Here is a 16069-nt window from a genome sequence, read left to right on the forward strand (position 1 = left end):
TTACAGGTGCACTTGTTCACTGATCCCACTAAGTGTGTTTGTATGCATAAAACTAAGCATAATCACGGAACAGGGAAATATATATATGTATATATATATATATGTATATATACACACAGACGTGTGAAAATTGGTACAATCTTTTCCCTATCCTACTTCTCCCCATTCCACAAATACTTCAAAATAATAATAAATATTTTTGCCAACTCCCAATTCAATTGCTTCATTTGCACATTGCTATAGCCCTTTCTTTTTCTAACTAATTTCTCCCTTGCTTCTGCAGAGATGGTAGTTGCCACTGATACAGAAATAAAAAAATCTGTGATCTTTGTCTGTGCACATCAAGAAAACATCTTGAGAATGACTCAGAAAAAGACATTCTTTCTGGTGCCTCAGAACTGACTTGCAATTTTTTAATAGGAAAGGTAACTGAACGATCTCTGTCAATGTTCAGAGACTGCCTCAAAGATGAGTCATGAGAACTAGCAAATGCAACCTTGAAAATGCCAACAAGCTGTTTTTCCCCTTTCTGTTTGTCATTACGCTGACAGAAATGTCACATCGATGTAATTTTCATATACAAGCATTTTCCTTTTGAACATTACATTCCATGCAAATTGTACTTGCTACTGTATTTCAAATGGCCAAAGGTGTATTATTTATTTTAAATGTTACAAAAATTTGTTACCAGAGGTGGTAAAAATCCATACAGCCTCTGCTAAAATCCTCAGAGCCTTGCAGGACCAAGATAAATTTACTTAGCTACATAAATTCAGTAGGAAGCATATTTTCAGCTATATGGAGACCAATGCATGCAATTTTGGGAATACCAACTATAAGAGACTGCACATGCTCTTCTCATAAAAATATACCCATATATGCATGTCTAATTTTACCCTTAGTACATACTCATCTTTTCTTCGAAAGAATGATAAGGTAGAGCAATTGGTGCTATTTATTGACTTTAGTACGGGCCAGATAAGAGGAAAATGGAGTGGCTAAGCTACCAAGCTCAACGGGTTGTGATCAGCAGAACAAAGTCCAGCTGGAAGCCAGTAATTAGTGATGCACCCCAGGCATTGGGGGTTGATACCAGGGGCAACAGTGAAGTTCTTCATTCATGATCTGGATAGTGGGACCAAATGTAGCCTTAGCATGTTCTCAGATGACACAAAACTGGGAGGACTAGTTGACACATAAAATAGGAGTGCTGCCATTCAGAAGGACCTCAACAGGTATGAGAAATGGACTGACTGGAACTTCATGAAGTTCAACAAAGGCAAACACCAAGTTCTGCACCTCTAAAGGAATAACCCCATGCACCAGTTAAGTCTGGAGGTAAACTGGATGGAAAGCAACTCTGCAGAGAATGATCTTGGGGTCCTGGTGAACAATAAACTGACCATGAGCCAGTAATGTGCCCTTGCAGCAAAGATGTCCAACAGTGCCCTGGGCTGTACTGTGAAGACCTAGGGGTTGAAGGAGATGATCCTTCTGCTGAGCTCACACCCAGTGAGACGCACATGGAGTGCTGGGTCCGGTTCTGGACTTCCCAGTAGAAGAGAGACAAAAACATACTGGATCAAGCCCACCAAAGAGACAGGAAGGTGATTAAGAGACTGGAGCATCTCTCAGATGAAGAGAGGTTGAGAGAACTGAGACACTTCAGCCTGGGTCAGAGAAGGCTCAAGGGGATCTTATACATGTGTGTAAATGCTTGGTGGAGGGAAGGAAAAAGATGGAGCTGGGCTCCTCTCAGTGGTGTGTGGTGACAGGGTAACAGGCAAATTCAAATGTAGGAAAATCAGCTTAAAGACAAAATAAATAGTTTTTACTGTGAGAGTGTTCAAACACTGAACAAAGTTGCCCAGAGTGGTTGTGGAGTTTCTATCCTTGGAAATACTCAAAATCCAACTGGACACAGCTGTGAGTGATCTGCTGAAGCTGATCCTGCTTGGAGCAGGGTGGGTCTCAGTAACTGATGTCCAGAGGTCCCCGCCAACCTCAACCATTCTCTGTTATTTCACAAACATCCAAGAGTAGTAGTTGGCATAGTTGTGAACTTAGGCAATTTGATAAAGAAATTATCTAAAAAACTTGTAAGCTAGCTACTCCAAATAACTATTATGGAATACCATTTTCAGCATCATCATTAAACAGTGGGATCTATATGAATTTCAAAATATACCTGTGCAACAGACTAACTCTTCTTAAAGACCTGTTTAATGTTTAGTCTCAAAAAGAAACATAAAGCAAGTTCATACAAAATTTCCTAACTATCCATTAAAGTGACTAAATGTAGAAACTCCTTATATACCAACAACTGTTCTGAAATATTATAAAGGCTAAAAAGACACAAGACCAAAAGGAAATTTAAGAGCTGAAGAAACCATTTTTTTAAAGAAAATTCTTGGAAAATACATTCATGTGAGGCAATATGCCTTGGGAGGGTTTTTGCACCAGACCATGCTATATGATGGGAAATTATATAGTTCCCACAGAATTCTGTGGGATACGTCAGAAAAACTAAACAAAGGTTTTTGGTTTTTATTAAACCTGAAAGATTTTTGGTATAATTTTCACAGAGCCATACTAAGTTATTTGTAGAAGGTTCTCAGCTTCCTCACATCATTCAGATTCTCAAAAGTAGTATGAACATTCAGTTATTTTACTTTTATTAATTTTGGTTTTCTTTTACATGCACTGGATTAAAATAAAAATAAATAAAAAAAGAAACTCACAATAATGATAAACTCAATTCAGAGTTGTTGTGTCTAGTTACTAGAGCATGCATTGTACCTGTCACGGTCTCTTAGGCCTCTGAAAACTAACAAATGCTTTTAGCCTTTGTGACTCCTTACAGAGAGTGCATACATTAATGTCTGGTTTTATATCCATTTCATGGGAGTGAAATTCTTTTTTTATAACTTTCTGGTATTCTCTCTGAGGCATAACAGCTAAAACCACTATTTAACTTCAATTCTAGTGCAGGATGACTATGAAAGATCAGAGATAGAAGAGATTTTTTAAAAAACCCCTATGATTTGCTTAAGAGCTTTCCTTCAAAAGTAAAGGAAAATAAAATGAAATAAAATTATAAAATAAAATAATTGAAAAAAACAACCACTGTTCTACCAGTTAATCTGAAAACGTTCTCAACATTTTTGACAAATAGTTGACAATCAGGCAGGTATGCAATTATCTCACTGGTGGAGTTACACAGAAAGTGCATCATACTATCGTGTAAAAGTCTTCTGAGATGCTTGCCCAGATGCAAAGTACCGTGCCTAACTGCCAGCCAAGCAATGACTGTAAGTGGACTTCAGGCTTTAATGTACACTTGTGCTTGCTATGGGAAGGCTTTTCTGTGTGGTATAGGCTGTGGTTCAGCTGGTCTTCCCTTCTTGAGGAATTCTGACATTAATTAGGTGTCTCCCACTAAATCCAAACCAGTTCTTACCCTCCGTAAGAGAACAATGTGAAAAAAGTGTGTTTCCATGGTCAGTAATTTTCTTCACTCTGCAATTTGAAATCTCACCTGAATCAGGTGATTTTCCCCATTATTTATTTTTTGCAGAAAAACAGGTATGTCAGTGATCATACAATGCACAGCAACTCCTACTGAGAAAAAAATAAATCCAGACTATGTAAAGGCTGCTCATTCTTTACTTTGAAGTTTCTCTAACAAGTGTCAGTTAAGTATAGGAATTTGGTATCCACCTCTTTCTTCCTTTGTATTATACAAAGCTCTACAAACCATTAAAAATTGTATTTTTATTGTAAAGAGAGAGGCTATACGGGCCTTCAGCAGGTGCTAGCAGATTTTCCTCTATAAAACTGCACTTGTTCTGGAAGGCTTCAGTTACACTTTAGCAGGGTGTTATTTATGTACATGTATTTCTCCTCTAAAAGTTTGCAAAGGGCAAACTAGGTAATGTGATTAAGTGGCTGAACACAGTAAAGGTTCCAAAAACTAGGTCATTATTGAGATTAACGACTGGATTAAAAGGATTTAGGAGAGTGGTAGGATTTTGATTTGCATATTACTCCAAAGACCTTTGACTTATGTAAAGCCTCCTCTTAAAGACTATCAAGCCAAGTATTACATCAAGCAATTTAGTTGTTGCAAATTACTCTAGCCTGTTTTTTGACCTTGTGTGTGTTACACGTATTTCCACGCTGGAATTATTTTTCATAATTCAACACTTGGATTGCTCCTTTGGATATGGCAAAAGCAGGGGAGTGCTAATGTGAAAGAGATAAGTCATAGAATAATTAAATCTTAATAAGTATAAGCTATGGGATTCTTGAAGGATTTCACCTGAGAGTATTTTAGCCAGCTGCTAAAACAGGACACCTTATTTAATGGCAGGTTCCAGCAATTCAGTCAAAATCAAGTGGTCATCAAGGCCTCAAAAAATTGTTTAATAAGTAACCTGTTTGCCACTCTGCAGCTGTTTTGGTAAACAAAAAATATTTCCAAGAGCTCAAGCCTGTCACTGCATCAGGAAATTAAACTGGAGGGTCTGTGTGGCTTAGGTCACCCATTTAGCATCAGCTAAAGGAAAAAAAATGTTAAGGGTTACTTACTATAAAAATCCCCCCAGTGACAGCACATGCTTGTGTGAGAAGGGTATGTATGTTTCAATGTATGAGGGAAGGAGGCAAGGTACTTCTGAAGTGTGGGCAATTAAGCACAAACAGATGTGGTGGTGGGAAAGAGGACAGATGACATTCTGCAGGCAACTGACTCTGGAAGACACAACATTTGTGACAATAGCCAAAAGAGGCAAAATGCCTTCAATACACCACAGGGTTAGAAAAGGTAAATAGTTTTATATTTTCAGCACAAACTTGGGAAATGATGGCAAATACCTGCAGATCATATTTTCATAAATCATATTCTTCATATATTATCCTGTCACTCATACCTAAAAAGCACTCTGTTTTTACAAAGCTTTAACCTACAAATGCTCTTGTCATTTTACTGCTCTGCTTTTAAACAGTATTGACTTAAAATGAGAGTCCCTGCTAGCCCATCAGATTTGGGATGATGTCATTGCAGAAACTGCCTCAGCCCATCAGAGGTGGGATAATGTCATTGCAGAAACTGCCTCAATCACCCTGAAATTCAAAGTACAAGTTCCTCTCAAAAGTAGTAGTAACGCTGATGTGTCTGAAAAAAATATATGTGGTCATTATTTCATCTTCATCATGCACGTAGGTTACTCATAACATACGTACCATTTTTCTGGGTTCAGGGGGAATGGAGGGACAGATTTCCCAAGTAATTGAATCCTAATTATGCAGTGACTGAATGAATACAGAATTAAGGCTGAGGAATGCTCCAATGTAATGAGTTGAGATTTATCATTCTGGAGTTGTTTTAGAGTAAAGATACAATTTGTGCAAGGTCGTATGAAACTGTGAGTAACTTAGATTTCAAAAAGCCCATACTGAAACGTACAATTCCTACATATAGAAGATAACAAAGCTACTCTCTAAAGGCAGCTTCAGCTCTAACAAACTGTAGCTTTCAATATTTTCTCCTGTCAGGACCTTTGTGGAAGAGTTATGATGAAGAATACAGCTTCTCCACCTCTGGACTTCATCCATTTGATTTTGCTTGCAGACGAGATGGGTTTCTATTTCTACAGCATTCAGATTTCATCAAATATTTTCTCCACTCTAAAAATGTCACTCTTCTTCCTTTCCTTAAGCATTTTTCCACTCCAATTAGAGAAAGCAACACTTTCAATGTGCATTGTGAAAGGTGTGATTCATGCAGCAAACTCAGTTTTTAAATCTGGTCTCTAAGATCCCACATCTTGAAGGGGATAGAGGGATAGAAAGGGATAGAAAAAAAAGCTGATGTGGTAAATTGACCTGACTAATGTGTATGGTTCTGACCTTGTGTTACATTGTGATCCCAGGATTTCATTTTTTTTTCTTAGTTTTACTTAATTAATTGACTTTCAAATGTGAGGTTCACAACACAAGCTAAAGATGGAGATTCAGATTTAGCTTCTCTGTATTGTTTGCTTGTTCTTTTCTGGAGTCTTGGCTGTAGCATCTTCAGGAGAGGTGGAGAGCTTGCTCTATACAAAAGTGCATGTAACCTGGTGGTAAAGGACATCACTTCAGAAGGAAGAACTGTGCCTTTGAACCTTGTTAGGTTGAGGAGATACCCAGCCCAGGAACTCTACACATTCTGGGAAAGTGTCCTTGCCACTAAACTGTAGCATTAGAGGTAATTTGTAGTGATAAGTTGTTGCAACTACCTTTTATGAAGAGTCACATCTAGTTGGTTTACTTTGGACGTGTTGTGAGGATATCTAGCAGATTACTCCCTTGAGGGGATTCACATTGAGAAGTGCCATGTTGCTGGACTCCCTTCAAGTTTGAATGGAAGATAGATGCTGAAATATCCAACCCCAACACCCATGGTCGGTCCTGTAGAAAACAGAATTTTAGCTGTCAGGGAACTTTAGAAGCCCAATAGGCACCCAGGGAGGTAGAAAACAACTAAGGAATCTGGGGTGTTAATATTAAAATCTGATTCTGGTGTTTAAGAGCCTTAATGAAGTATTTTTAAGACCTCATGTTTGGAAGGCTGAGTGTGTCAGAACAGAAGCATTGTCACAGAACGAAAGCCCATCCCATGAGTTGTCTCCAGCCTTCTGGAGCAGGGTGATGGTGCTCCTTCAGCCAGCCCTGCTTGCAGGTCCTGGGGGAGAACCTCGCAGCACACAGCCTCTGACTGCCTACAAGCAGTTAGTAGCAAACAAGCACGTATCTGTGGATTGTACTAGTTCATCACGACTGACATAAACATGTTTATTATTATCCACTCTTGGCTTCGGTAGCTGTTTCTTGCTCCAGCAGAGGTTTCTGTTTAGAGAAGGATTAAATGATGCTCTGTACAAAATGAAGGAGAAGTTACTAAGCAATAATATTTATTTAACTTTTGAGGATCAAAAAATTTTTTTCAAAGCAAATGTTTCGAGGCACAAAGTCAGGATAATTTTAAGAGAACAGTAATTGTTTGTTAATTACTAATTCTTATTTGCAGAATCTAGAAAGAAGCAGCCATGAAGAAACAATTAGTAAAAAACAGCTATAACAATAATTCAGAAAAGCATAACTTCATAACTCAGGAAGAAAGACACTTTCCTCTAAAATAATCAGATGGAAGCAGATTCCTAGTATCCCCCTAGCTGCTTCAGACCTCTAAGGCAGTGAAAGGTAGCTGATGAAACCTTGCTACCAAAAAGTTAAAAAAATGTTCCAGGCACTACTTGAAAATTCCTATACTTCAACCAATTGAAATGGAAATCTCTTACGTGTCGGATAAGGAGATGAAGAGATTCTTGGATGATTTTAAAAAAATGAAAACAGATTTTCTTTTAAGAAGAAGTCACTTGGAAATTTAAGGTTTGGGTTTCCCAGAGATTCCAGCAGGTCTCAAGCAGCCTTGAGATATTCATTCATCATTCAGGCATTTAGTCACAAAAGGCCAGATTTTCCAAGATTCTCAAGGTAGTTTGTGAAGATTCCAACACAAACCTGTTGGTAGAGACCCAATCATGTTTGTGTGGGTTGAGGAAGTGTTTTGATGTTGTGGAATGCTGGATTTTTTGGTGTTGTTGTTTGTTGGTTTGTGGGTTGATTTTTCTTTTTTTTTTTTTTTTCCTCTGAGTTTTTAGGTTTGGGGTTCCTTTTGGTGGGGTTTTTTGGCTTTTTTTGGTTTGGTTTGGTTTGGTTTGGTTTTGTGGGGTCTCATTGGGTTTGTTTTGTTGGTTTTTTTGGTGTGTGTGAGGGGAGGGGGTTAATCCCACAAGAGCATCTGAAACGTGGCCCTGAATTTCTTCCCTGCACAGATTCTATTCTAAAGATAGGATTAACCATCTTTTGCTGGGCTCTACTGCAAACTAGACATCTGTATTCCCTCTAACAGGTAAGCAGGTAGCCCACTTCCAGAAGGCAATCCATTCCAATCTGCAACAGTTACCTTTTTTAGGATAAACTCAATCACCCTCAGGAAGTTCCTTTCACTCTCCATTGATTCTCACTTAGACTAGTTTATTAACTTCTAGATGGCTAAAGAATCCCATCTAAAAGGACGTTGTTTAAATGATGAATGGGAAAACAGGAAAGTGACAAGATAAGTTCTTTTTAAAAGGGGTTTTAAAAATAGAATTAACCAATACAGTGTGTAACCCTTATCAAACTGGCACCAGAAATTGCATTTTTTAAAAATTAATCTAAGTTTTCATTACTTCAATAGTTGCAATGCCAACTATCTATTAGTAGGAAGAAGGTGGAATCTGCCACTCAGATTCAGCCTGGGAATCAGAAAAGTCCTTGAATTACAGAAATCAATTCAATTGTCTCTCCTTTCTCATAGCAAACTATTTTCATCAGTACAGGTTGTCATATAAACTGTACTTGGAGCAAGTGGTCTGTTAATATTATATTTTAAATACACACAAACATGCAACCCCCAGTTGCAGAATGGAATGACTTCAAATCATAAGCAGCCCGTGGAGAAACCCAAATAATTGCATAATTTTGACTTTATTGTCTTATTACTGAGTGTACACACTTGGTATCTAAATTATATCTAAAATGTGGCTGTAAAGTAGCTGTGCTTATACCACAGGGCAATGTGTGGATCGCTATGATTCTCTGTGTGAATTCTGGCTCCAGCATATCCCAATGGGTCCCAGTGTCCTCTAAAACCGACTGCCCATTGTGCTTTGATATGCTCCAAGAGGCTTCGAAATCAGCAAACAAAACTGCACAGCACAGCTCAAGTTGCACCCACTTTGCAGCAGAGACACTGCCAGTGAAAGCTAATTAAGTACGCTGTGATTAAAATGGTGAATTCACTAGTGGTGTTGAACTGAAAACAGAATAGTTGTGTCTTTGAGACTGCACTGTTACATGTTCAGCAGAGCAAGCCTGTGAGCAAATTCTACAGCTGACTATATTATACTTAGGTCACTTGCATCTTGTACCTTGCTGCTGTCCTGATGAAGTGCTCCCACTTCTACTTTGCAAAAAACCTCTTGCTGCTTGCCTGCTTCCTGCACTCTTTTCTTTCTTGCCATCCTTTCTTGCTTTCCTTTCTTTCTCGCCTTCCTTTCTTTCTTGACTTTCTTCCTTGCCTGTCTTCCTTTCAAACAGCAGCCTTTATATGCAAAGAGGTAAAAATCAACAAGGGCCACACATCTTTCTTTTATTTATGAACTAATTCAATTTCCTCAGCTGAATTATTGTTGTTTCCAACCCTGTCTTTTAACACTTCCCACAAGTTATTCATATTGTGGTATTTACAGTCCACTAATTTTACTATCTGGTGTCTGACATATCATTTCACAATTAAAAAATCTCTGAGACATACAAAATTCATTGTAGCCTGATATCTGATCACACTGCACAGTTGAAATACAGCCTTGGGCAACCACCATCTCATGGAATTGCATCTTCTGTGGCTCTGCATTCTCTTTGCAGAAATCTACAGTGCGATCCAAAACATCACCTGCGGGGCTGAAGTAGAAGATCCAGCAGGATTAGATGATATCTAGAGTATGGGTGAGATGTGCTCCGCACCACAACCCTACGTACTCATGGCCCCCCAACTGGACAAACCGAATTCCCAGCTGGAGAGCAGTGCTGCGCTCCCTTCCACATTGTGCCCCGGGCTTGGTAACTGTGCAAGGGGTGGCACAACAATACCAAAGGCATACCACAAAGGGGCGAGACATAGCTCAGGTCCTCACAGAACTGAGGGTCTCAGTGAAACCTGAAGGTCCCACAACAAAAAACCCCAACTATACTCTGTTCCTACAGGAGTTATTGGACATGTGCAGAACTGCAGAAACAAAAATTGAATATTTTTCGAGCAGAAAGATGAAGAGAAAACAGTATTGTCGAGGTTCAGGCCAAAAGTTGGTGGACAAGGTACTCTTTGAGTATCTGTTTATGCAATTTATTAAACAAATCTCACATTACAGACTCTGGAGAAGAATTTATGTGGAAACATGATTCTTTGTCTCTCTTTCTTGGCAGCAGAAAGAAAAATCAAACTATGAAAAGCTTAAAGAAATATGAAGGAACCGAAATCAAGCCAAGCTGAGTCAGGAAAGTCACACGTGTGGCTGCAATTCATGATTGCTTGGGGTGGGGGGAAAGAAGGGGTGTGTCACTTTTGATTTAGTTCAGTGAAAAGACCTCTTTGGGAAAGGCACACTGGCTTAATTTTTCAATTTGGATTTGTCCGTTTCTGTCAATACGGTGGTTCAGAATCAAAAGATTAGTTTCAGGTATCAAAATTTAAAAGGTTAGGAGGCTCCTATCAAAGTTACAGCCTAAATTCTGGGACCTTGTACAGAAGGAACTCCAAAGAACAACAGTCCAATGAATGATGCTTGAACTCAGGGAAAAATTATGAAAGCTGAGTTGCCCTTTTCTCTACTTCAACATTTTTCCAATTTAATGAACATCGATACTAAAAAATACTCCTAACTTTCCTCATACCCAAGTATTCTCATTTGAAAAAGTAACTGAAGATAAGAATCTTGAGTTAGAGGTACGTTCAGGTGATTAATTTCAAGCTAGTCAGTCATAAAATGTATTCAGAAGTCTGTTGACAACTTTATTAACTTAGTACCTCAGCTCATGGCTATCTTCTGTGCTGTTATCTTAAAACTCCCCGTGTATATATTTACAAATGTTCTCATTGAAGCTATACAACATGCCAATGAGTCTTGGTGAGACTGATCCCACAAAAGCTTCAGTATCTGTGATTCAGATCTCTCCTTTTTGATCTCCTTTTATAGAGAATTGCGAGAAATGGGTACTCTTAAGCAGTGATTAATCCGACCTATCGACTTTGTCCTAGAAATGTCTTTTTCTTTCCTTCGACTGTAAAGGGTCTCTAGACTCTGACAAATATGTTTCAAGGGCTATGTGATAAATTCTAACTTTCCTGGACATAGACACATCTTTCAAGGTATCGTCAAATGCTTTGAGAACAGCCTCCTCACTCCTGGGATGGGAATCTATGGAAGCTTTGGGCATCTGTAAGAATAATCCCATCAGTAAAATTGTATCCTTAAAAAAATTATTGAGGGCATTATAAGAAGTAATGCAAAGCAGTAGTATTCTTTCAAGAGTCATTATTGTTCTGCATAGTTAATTAAAATGTGAATTCTGCACCATAGGTCTTTTCAGTGCTGATTCTGTTTCTTCCTCTGACAGGTTGCTGGCCAGACTGAACTCCAGGGAGCACTTTGCAAACTTTACATTCGTGGCCTCTGCAAAGCAGGTGACAATTTCCCTTTGAGATGCCCATTGTGAGGGCACAGGCTGACCCCCAGTTTCTCCTTGGCATCAACAAAATTGAGTGCTGAGGGCCTGAGTGCAGAGAACTAAAGGCAGCTTCTGTTATGCTAGTCTGAATTTTCAACAAGGCCACAGCATTATTTGAGTTCTTGTATTTCTCTCTAACGTATGAATTCACAGCCAGTTTCTGCTCAACCAGTTTCTCAACGGCATCCAGAAGATATTTGGAATCAGTTTAAAACAGCTTTGGGGTTCTTTCCCATTAATGCTGCTCTAAAGAGCACATTGCTCAGTGAGATTTCTGTTTGAAACATCACTGTGATCTTCAGTACTGTAAAGAATGGTACTTGTTGACCCACTTGGGGGTCCTACAATGTTCAGTGGTTTTAAGGTGAAGGAAGACCTTGATGCTGTTCAGGACTAGGTTTACCTCTGTCATGGTGTAGCCCCAGCTGGCAGTGAAGCACCACGCAGTTGCTCGCTTACTCCCCACCCCTCCTCTGGTGGGATGGGGAGAAGAATTGGAAGAAAAAGGAAAAACCTGTGGGTTGGTATCAGAAGAGTTCAATGGGGCACCAAAAGAAGAGGAGAGTAACAACAGTACTTGTAAGAGAACATACAAAGTGTGTGATACATGCAGTTTGCTCACCTGATGACATCACCAAGCCTGATGACCTCACACTCAGCCTGTCCTGGGGTCATCGCCTTTCCCTAGCTAGCCCCCTGTTATGCTGACCATGATGTCACGTGCTATGGAAATACCCCTTTGGCTAGTTTGGGACAGCTCTCCTGGCTGTGTCCTGTCCCAGCCCAGAAATAATATGAAAATTAACTCTATCCTAGCTAAAAAACAGGAAAAGCTCAAGATTTCTGACCTACTTACCACTGGCTTGGCCCTACCACATACATAACAACTGCAATGACATGTTGTTGAAAGAAACTTTATTTATTTTAAAACCAGAAATTCCAGAAAGTAGCTTATTGTATGTGAAGCCATCTTGTAACATAAGCATGTGTGATAAAGTGTTTAAATACCCATGTGTACTCTTAGTATGAAAAAATGCTTATATAAAAACTTGTTTATTCTTCTGTATGTGTGTACGTGCAAAAGATTAGGTACCACTGGCTGAGTATGACAGAAATGCCAAACAAAGAAGGCTGAAAATCTGACCATTCACCAAAGTAATGAGAAATAATTAACATAAACCCAGCTCAAAATCAAAAATATATATAATTTTCTGCACCCAGTCCTGCCTTCACATTTTCCTTACACTCAAAGCCCCCGCCAACTATTAGTAATTCCTCTTTAGCATGCACTTCACTGTATCCTAGGAGAATATTGGGCTACAGATGCAGCACTGTAAAGAGGGTATCAATTATTTGCCTTAATCATTGTCACCCATAGCATTTAAACAATACTCTGCCTAATGCTGAGAAGACACTCCTGAACTCCAACTGCATAATTACCTACACTATTGCTATTTTAAATTATTTTCCTTTTCAAATCATCAAGTCAACCAGTAAAAATTATTTTCCACTAGGAAATGAGCAAACCCCTTATCTGCCCTTCAGTAAGCAGGGTGACCTAGATTTTTCGATCTAACATTTGTATAAAGGCACACTGTGCTTTAAAAATGGCTCTATACAATGGGTAGTAAGAGCTCAGCAAAAGCCCAAGGCTATCAATATGGTAAGTAAGCTGTGTTTCTGGATGGGTTCTGACTCATATTCAGATATCACCAGAAGTTTCCTGTCAAATCCAAGGCTAACAGGATAGAAAGCAGGAGACAGGGAATGCAATTATTATGTGGAAAGAAGAAAAGCAAGCAAAAATACTGTGCAAAACTAGAAGTACAAAGACAATCAGGGCAGGGAGAGGATGGCAACATCCTGTCCATTCAATATTGAGATGTCTATCAGAACTGGACTGAGGTGCTCTCCAGCTTTGTCCCCTGACCTTCACAAAGAGCCAACACTAAAGCACTGCTAATTCGCACACATCATTCATCCATCTAAAATGTGGGACTAAAATAGGGTCTCAAAATATGCCCAGCAAGGGACTGAATAAATTTGTACTAATATTTGAAAGATACTTCTTTCCTCATCAATGCTTGAGGTTATTTAGGATTAGGACTCCAGGATAACTGTTAACTTTTAGAAGGAAAAAGACCATTAGACCTAGACAACCAGTGGGAAGCAAAGAGGAGCACAAGTCATGGAGAATTAGAAAATGCAGTAAATTGTGAAAAAATGGTTGAAATAACAGAAGTTTTGACAGAATTTCCTACTGATATGAAAGAAATAACATGTCAATGGATTTACTGCTGATTTCAATAGGAACACATAAGGCGACTCAGCTAGTGTTTTTGAGTAGGGATAGGCTTCAAATAGTCTCAACAAGTATTTATGTTCCCATATCAGAGAATAATGAGCTAAGAATGGACCTTTTATTTTTTATTTAAAAATCCTTTCATTATTGAACTCTTCACATTAAACATCTTTCTACTTGGCAGCGCAAGTAGTGTAATTTCAAAATATAGCTTGGCCTGCAGATTGCCAGTATATGTTTCAGGCTGATAAAGATTACTCCCCAGCTGCTTCCCATTCACAGACAATATGGGTGGCCTTCCCTAAAGAGGATGGAAAATGTGGTACTACATCCCCGTACCACATGTCGTATATCCACTTCATGTGTTTATGTTGGGTTTTTGCTTCTAGTTGCTAAACCCCACAGTTTCCTTGAGGCACTGCTCCCTGCTATAATTTGTATATAGCCACTGGTTTTGTTATGGTCGTTGTCTATCCCACTGTTTGAGACAACATTTGTGGGGCTTCAAATGGCTGATAAAACTGGGTAACCTCTTTGCAAGTTTATGCTGGAGGTTCTTTGATACTATCATCACTCTAAAGGAAACTGTGCCCCAGTAGGCACAGCTAGTGTACAAAACCTAGTGTTATCTACAAATTGGTCATCTCATGCTGCCCTTTAACTGCTGGCTCCACTGTCAGCAGTAATAAAACTAGGGGACAGACCCTGGGAAGTAAGCCAGCCATTGATTCGCCCCTGATACCTGACTGTGTTGGCTGATGTGTGATCTCTTGGTGTCACGGAGATAAAGTGCAAATTGTTTTTGAAAACCATTGCCAGGAGCGAAGCAGATGCTTTTTTCAGAATGTCACACCCAGTGAGCTGTGACACACAGCCAAGCCTTGGTCTCCCTACTAGGTAGAGGAATTAGGTTTATGTTTTATAGGAAGATTCAAGATCAGCCCAACATGATGCCGATTTAGTCTTTGTTAACCTCTTCTTGACTTCAGTGCTCTTCCTGGAATAGATTAACATGATGCCTGCCAGCAATTCAGTGAGCAAAGCAATAGATTTCGAAAGATGGTGAACCACAGCATTCATTAAATGCATTCCCTCCCCACTCCTGTTTATTTCCACACTCTGATGTATAGGTTGGTGTTCTGTGATGCTTATAAACCAGTCCAGTTCAAGAAGAGACTGCAAGGTCACCCACTACCCCCAAACAATGCAAGCACATTCCTCTTTTACTGATGGCAGAGGACTGAGACGCACTGTCCTCAGCACACTTTGCTCTCTGGGCTACCATTCATCAGCTTCCAAGAGCAGAGTACTGCCACGGGTGGGCTTAATGACAGATGGGATCTTCAAATGTATCGCACAGATCAACTCCCAGTGCTTGTCTGACTGGGAGTGTCTGGCAGTGTGGTGGGTTTCCAAAACCTATGAAGAGCTACTGGTCATGCTACCGAACGCCACAGCTTATGCCCAGGAGGGCTTTCATTGAGAAATTTGCCTGTGATGGCCATCATTGCACTGAAGCAAGCAATTCCATGAACCATACTCCCAGCTCTAGTGCACGGGCAGTTAAATTCAGCTCCCTGTTCTCCATCTAAATCCACGGCAGTAATTTCTGCCTATTTAATTGACAAGTGGCAAGCCACATGGGAATAAAAAGACACAGAAAGTTCTTGGGCTGAAAACTGCTGGGGACTGGGAGAGCATTCCATGGCAGGAGGCAAGTCCTTTCTTGCCCTGTTCTTCTGCCCACATCCACTATGGATCTCATCACTGTCAGGATACCACGTTGCCTTAGCTTTTTTTTCATGTTTGGTAGGACCTCCTCATTTAGAAAGAGAAACAGCTTCTCAAGTAGTTTAGGAACATAATATTTGAGCTTTTTGACTATGCAGCCTTGAGAACCTGTTTGTTTGTATACCAGACAGCGACACCTTGCTCACCTATCTTGCCATTTAATGTAGTAGGTCTTGGTGGCAACAGAAGACTAGTTCTCAGCAGTATAGGTTGGTGGAAGAAAGCTGAATAATTTCTATATACCATTAGTGGTTTCTATCCTACATTTCAGGATTCTCTGACATAGACTCCAAACTCATTTTAAGATAGTGAAAGGAAGGAATTAGATGGAAATCTCTCAAAATAGAAAAATGAAGGAACAAACATTACTATTTCCTGCTTCATTTTCTTATGTCCTGGGTTTCTTCTGTTCTGTGCATCTGCTTACACTGCATGCCATGTCTCTTGCTCTGTTTATGTATGTGCCCAAAGCCAAACTCAACAGCATTACAAGATGGGGAAGGGTCCCACTCCATCTGGGTATTTGAAGACCCACTCCACTGCACAGTGACCACAGTATTATCTGGAACTTCTTGTGAGAACACAAGTAAAAAAAAAACC

Source organism: Gallinula chloropus, assembly GCF_964237585.1.
Source record: "Gallinula chloropus genome assembly, chromosome: 1".
In the NCBI taxonomy this organism is placed as follows: domain Eukaryota; kingdom Metazoa; phylum Chordata; class Aves; order Gruiformes; family Rallidae; genus Gallinula; species Gallinula chloropus.